This window comes from Heterocephalus glaber, unplaced genomic scaffold (assembly GCF_053883595.1).
Source record: "Heterocephalus glaber isolate CG9 unplaced genomic scaffold, H.glaber_assembly_v1.0 deba00001472, whole genome shotgun sequence".
NCBI classification, from domain to species: Eukaryota; Metazoa; Chordata; class Mammalia; order Rodentia; family Bathyergidae; genus Heterocephalus; species Heterocephalus glaber.
In genome coordinates, this window is record NW_028258315.1 from 48,190,966 (window position 1) to 48,196,965 (window position 6,000).

The 6,000-nt window shown below is 45.6% G+C and overlaps 1 protein-coding gene across 4 annotated transcripts in view; it reads right to left on the reverse strand.

The window, feature by feature from the left end:
* The window catches only part of Tafa4 (TAFA chemokine like family member 4), a 256,609-nt gene extending 251,830 nt beyond the window's left edge, over positions 1–4,779 (reverse strand). For 2 of the 4 annotated variants that reach the window (XM_087182003.1, XM_087182004.1), the window contains exon 1: positions 4,477–4,779. The gene's annotated coding sequence lies outside the window, so the exon portion shown is untranslated. The remainder of the gene's footprint in view (positions 1–4,476) is intronic. The other 2 variants (XM_087182002.1, XM_021266021.2) reach the window with 2 other exon arrangements.
* Positions 4,780–6,000: the final 1,221 nt, after the last annotated feature.

Genomic DNA, 6,000 nt, shown 5'->3' on the forward strand with positions numbered 1-6,000 from the left:
TTTAGGACATATGGAACAGATGTGAAGCTATGAGACTCCAAGCAAACAAAACAATCGTTAAAAAACGAATAATAATAATCACTATAGTTCAGACAGTTCCACCTTCAGTTAAGATAACTGAAATGCGGCAGAAATGTTCAACTGCTTCATAGCTTTAAATGAACTTACAGCACTAACAAAACCCTATTTTTTATTTAACAAAAAGCTAGTGTTTTTATTTCATAAGAAACACAAGGATATCTTCATATTTTTCTAAACAGGGTATTTTATTCTTCTAACAATACTACAAGCTCATAAAAGGAAACAAATTATCCACATCTTCATTATCTTTTTAAATAGAATGTCTTCTTTATATTTGTCATTTTATTAGCAAAAACTCCTTAATGTGATTCTACCATACTTCTGAATTAAAATTATTTACGCTCATGCTAATGACTTGCTACTGGAAGATCTTGACATCTTTTGAATTTAAAAGTGACTAAAAAGATTCAGTGTTATTTTAAATTTACAGTTCTTTGAAAATCAGTAGTTCATCCATCCATATAGAAAAAGTCATCTAATAACCAGTGTTCCACTAACACCACACCCTACACCCAGCACACATTAAGTTTTCCACAAATATTGAATAATTATCATTAACTGCAACCATGCCAGAAAATAGTTTTATTCCACATCATTAGTATTGGTTTTTACAGTAACTAATAGACACAAAGAATGAAGGAGGAGACTGTCACACAACCAATTTAACAACTTGAGTCTCTTTCATGAGTACCCCTTAAATCAATACCTAAAACGGCTTCAATATCATTTTAACATTCATATTTTCCCATGTGTTCAAAGGTCCTCACTGAGTCACCTTACCCCACCCTCTTACACTTCCAGCTCCCTTTAAACCTCTCCTTTGTAACTGCAGCTACTGAGGCAGCCACTAGCAAGGACCTTAAGGTAGCTGCTATGCAAAGCTGCCAAATCCTCCAGCTGGGCTCAAACCACCTGAGCCTTCACTGCGAAAGGAACCATGCAGCTCTAGTCTGTAGACTCTGCTCCAAGGAGCAGCCACTACCTCACAAGTAGTTCCCTCCAGAGCTTTCCCAGAAAGGGCACTGGGCTAAAAATTCAGGCTCCAGAATTTTAATCCCAATTCTTTTTTCTCTTTTCTTTTTGACCAGTACTGGGTAGGATTGAACCCAGGGTCTTCCCACTGAACTATATCCCCATTCATATAAAATAGAACTATATGTTCTATTTTGAGACAGGGTCTCATTCATTAAGTCACCAAGTAGGCCAAGCTGGGCTTGAACTTGCAATCTTCCTGCCCCCGTCTCCCAGAGTACTGGGATACAGGCATTCTTTTTATTCCACAGTAGATTCAAGTTACAATACCTCTCACTCTGATCTCCTAGAAAGGGGAACTCACAGATACTTTCCAGATTTAAAATTCTTCAAATCTTTGAGTCTTTTCTTAAACCAGAATGCATAATTAAGTTTATGTTAAGAGAGAGAGCACGCAGTCACTCGCTGGACTGACTTTATGGAACAAAATGGATCGAACTCAAATGGTGATAAGACTGGAGGTTATTTTTATTTTTTTCAACACATATCAAATAGATGGGGATGCAAAGTTAGTTTCTTCTGAGAGGTGGGTAGGCCAGAGATCACCAACTGAGTAGGCTGTTACAAATTGCAACTCCACAGGACGTAAGACTACATCTGTAAATCAGAACTGCCTTGACTTCTGGCATGGGCTTATTAAAATAACATTTCTAAACAAATAATTATGGCATGATTAATGAGGCCAAATCACTTCCCACTCCCTTTACAGACACTTCCCTGCCCCCCACCCTCGACCCTGACTCTTCCTAAAGGAAGACAGATTACACTGCATGACCTCCCAATCAGTTATGATTGTCTTCAGGCCTTAAAGTCATCTTGCTAATCCTGGCTGATTTATAGCTAACAGCTGATGAAACAAACACACGTATACTAACAAATTAATCCATCACCAACATGTTCTATCTCAAAGACTTCCTCCCCCCAAAAAAGAAAGCAGGCTAGTCCATTTACTATGATGATGATGACATCTCCACATATCTATAAAGAAATAGAGCCAGATGCAGGGTGAAAAGCTCCCAACGAGGAAGAAAGGATAAGAGAGAAAACATACTTATACAAATTCTAGAGAGATCTATAAAACTGGAATCTTAGAATTTTATTATTAAGCTAAGCTTCTTACTATAGAAATCCCCAAAACTCTCCAACTGGGCAGCTAATTGAGTTGTAAAGTGCCAAAAAGACTTCCCTCTCTCCCTCATCCATCACAGGCAATATAGAATCCCTTGCTCAATATGATAATGTGACTTTTGTCAATGCATGTTCAAATCAGATAGAGGATTGGCTGGTGATGATGTCATACCCATGGGTTAATCCCCAGTGAATGCAGTTTTAATATCATATGCATCCACATATCATTTACATAACAAAGTATTATATTACATGTAACAATAAATGAGTGGTGCAGATAAAAGCAGCTATTAGGGAAAGGCTATGTGCCACTGAAAAGTAGGTGGGGGAAAGGAAGGATCGTTTTCTTTTTAACTAAATAGAACTAGGTCATCAAACAATACATATTTGTAAAAAGATCAGAAAATGAATATTGAAATTCAAGTGACCTAGAACAATCTAGTGCTGGAAATATGAGAAAGGTGGCCTACAGTGAAGAATATGCAATATAATTATAGGTGTTTTTAGTGAGTGGGGAAAATAAAGCCATTCAAAAACAGGTACACTGGCAGCCTCTGCTTTTCTAAGGGCAACTTTCTTATCTCTAGCAGGGAAAATTGGCCAAGTCAAGTCACGACCTAAAGCCTTATAATAAATTTTAAAGCATCAAAGAGTAGTTAGATGGTACTGCAAGAAGATAGCAAGAACAATGAGAGAAAAACTTAGAAAGAAGACTTTGAAATACAGCTTTCGGCTTTAAGAACACTGATCTAGGAAGAAAGCTTTCTGCATAAATAACGGATGTTAACCTGCACGGTCATTTGGGGAGGACATAAGTCATCATTAGTCATAATGTTTCTGAAAACTGCTCTCACACGGCCTTTTTATGGTCTGTATTTCCAATCCAAAGGAAGTGTTGGGCTGGCACATTTATTTATGACCATAAACTTAGCAAAAATGCTTCTCACCATAAAAGCCACAGTGAGCTATTGAAGAATTCTTCACATCATTCGTCTCAAATGACCAAGTGTAAAACAGTAATTGTATTGCCAAACGGATGTTCTCAACAATTTTAGCCTTGTAAAAAAATCCAAGCTCTGCTAGAAAGCTTAGCCATTCATGTGTGCACGTTTGGGGTCTGAATCTGCAGGTGGGGGCCTCCGGTTACTGCGAACAATCCCTGTACCAAGGATAGAGAAAGAACCCGACTAAGGCTTGGAAGGCGACATCCCCACACACAGGATCGCCTGTCACACCACATCAATCTCGCTGTCTTGGAGGGAAAGCCATTGAAAAGTTACAGAAAGAGTTTAGGCGTAAGGGTGTTTCCTCAAGGGAGATCCTTAAATCCCGGTGGAGGGAGCAGCACATGCAAAGGTCTGTCATGCATCTGTGCACACCCATATTGCTGAGAAGTTCCTTCATAGTTTGGCTAAGGCTCTCAAACGGGGTATGAGGAGCCCCCAAAACGATAAGGATACTGATGTAAGAGTAAAATGCACAGCGCCCCTGCGTCCAGCCTGAGCTGCCTCCCCAAGAGCGGGATACCAAGCTTTCCATTTCCAATTCTTCCCGAGGCTGAGCCCTTGCTTAGTTTAAAGATGCCTTCTCTTACTCGAGGACTACCAGAGCAAAAGAGCCAAGGAAAAAGAGGCAAAGAGTGATATGGAGACACCGCCTGGGTGGGCAAGTCAGGGATGGCTCGCGCAGGAAGAGGTAGAACTTCAGGCCCGCTCCGGTCTCCCCCTGCCTGGTAGTTTGGCCTCCCTACTGAAAGCGCGTCCCGAGCGCCAGCTGCGCTCCCTCCAAGACCCCACAACCGGGAGGCTGGGGCGGGGGAGACTAACCTGCTTCCTCCTGCTGGCTCTGTATGGATCCTCGCTCAGCTCCAAGGGAGAAACCCCAAGGCCAGCTTGTTCACAACTATCTCAGAGAGAGTCCGCCGCGCCCCCGCCTATCAGTTCATCAAGTGGCCACTCCCGCACGGTGCAGCTTCCCCGGGGACCTGAATCCCGAAATTAGAAGAGGCTGCTGGCCCACCCCAGCCACATACCCTTACTTCGGGGAGCCGCTTCCAACTTCGGGGTGCAAGCCGACCACAACAGAGGAGCCCTGCTCCCCAAGACGCCGGAATGAGCGGGCTCGCTCCGAGCCAAATTGCACGAGAACCAGCTGGTGCCCAAGGGACAGCGCTCGCGCTCAGGGTCCAGAGCCCCCCCCCCAACCCGCCCCCTCCACTCCCCTTGAAATCCTTACTCGACTGGAGCCGTTGGCCAAGCCAGACCTGCGCGTCCAGGGCGAGGCGCCAATCGCACACTGGAGCCGGAGGACGCTTAGCGCGCCGCTTGCCCGCAGACGGCCGGGGAATGGGCCATCACCTCCGCCGCCAGGCCAAGGAAAAGAAAGTTCCCACGTCGCCCCAGAGAGAAGCCCGGAGCTGAGGCGGAAGAAGCAGCGTCTGCAGAGGGGCGGCAGCTGCGGGACGGTCCCGCGTCTGCAGACAGCCGCGAGCCCAGCTGTGCGCCCCGTCCGGGTGGCAAGCGGATAGCGAGCAGCCAAGTCCCGCGAGCGCGCCGGGGAGGGGCCGGCTGGGCTCAAGCCGCTCTGATTGGCCTGGCCGGCCGCTGCCCGCGCCCCGCGAGTCCGCAGTCCACGTGGGCCGCCGGCTCCCGCCCGCACCCGGCTCCGCCGCCCGCCCGCCCCCAGCCGCGGTGCGCGAGCCTCTCCCGAGCGCCTCTGGTGGCCACCGCTCCTTGGGTGATGGGGACGGGTACTGTTTTTCTGAATGCCTGGAGAGCCGCCTTGAGCCCGGCATCAGGGAGAGGAATTTAGGGTTCGGCTCCAAATTGGAACCATGCCCTCGCACAGGACCCAAACCAGGATTCCTTAACCACCCTGCGCCTAGCACGGGCATAATTAATCCGGCTGTGTGTGTAATTTGCTTGCATGGGAGAGGAGAGAACTCGGCACACATCTCAATAACCAAATACATTTCTTTTAAAAATGCTAATGCAACTAAGACTTCTTTGACACCCCCACCCCCACCCCACCGCCCAGCCATACACGATCCCCCTCCCCTCCCCTCTTCTGAAAGGGAAATTAACATTAATAACAGTACCGCTTAAGTATTCCATTTACAGAGATGATCTTATGTGATCTCTATTTTACAGGTGAGAAAAGTGAGGCTCAGAAAGGCTCAATAACTTAACGAGGGTTGCAGAGTTAACTAGAGGTAAAGCTTCTGTTTGAACATGGGGTGTATGGTTGCAGAATCAGTGCTCTTCAGTGTTCGAGGCCTGGGCCAACAGAAGCATTGCCTGAGACCATGTTATAATTTCAGATTTTCAGACCGCAGAACCTGAACTGGAGCCCCAACTGGTTAGTACTTGCACAAAGGTTGAAAAGCATTGCTCTATACCACTATACTCTCTGCCGCCGTTCGTTTGGCTTGTAAACTTCACAGCCTGTTACTCTGTTGACATAAAATCATGTGCCATCCTGTGCCAGGTTCACTCCAATGTATATTTGCCCCCTTCTGCTCCTATGGCTTGAATTAAATTAACCTGTGGCACCCCTCATGCTTGTTTCCCTGAGCCTTTGTGCCACATACACATAATACATTATCTTGCTAATGGTTAAACATTTTTGGTCTTTTACTCTTTTGTTTTCAAAAGTGGGGCTTTGCAATCAAAGACAGTCCTGTTTTCAAGTCATCACCTGTCTAAGAGGGAATCCAAACATCAAAGACAGTGCCTCCATCTCTGATGCACTCTTTAAAGA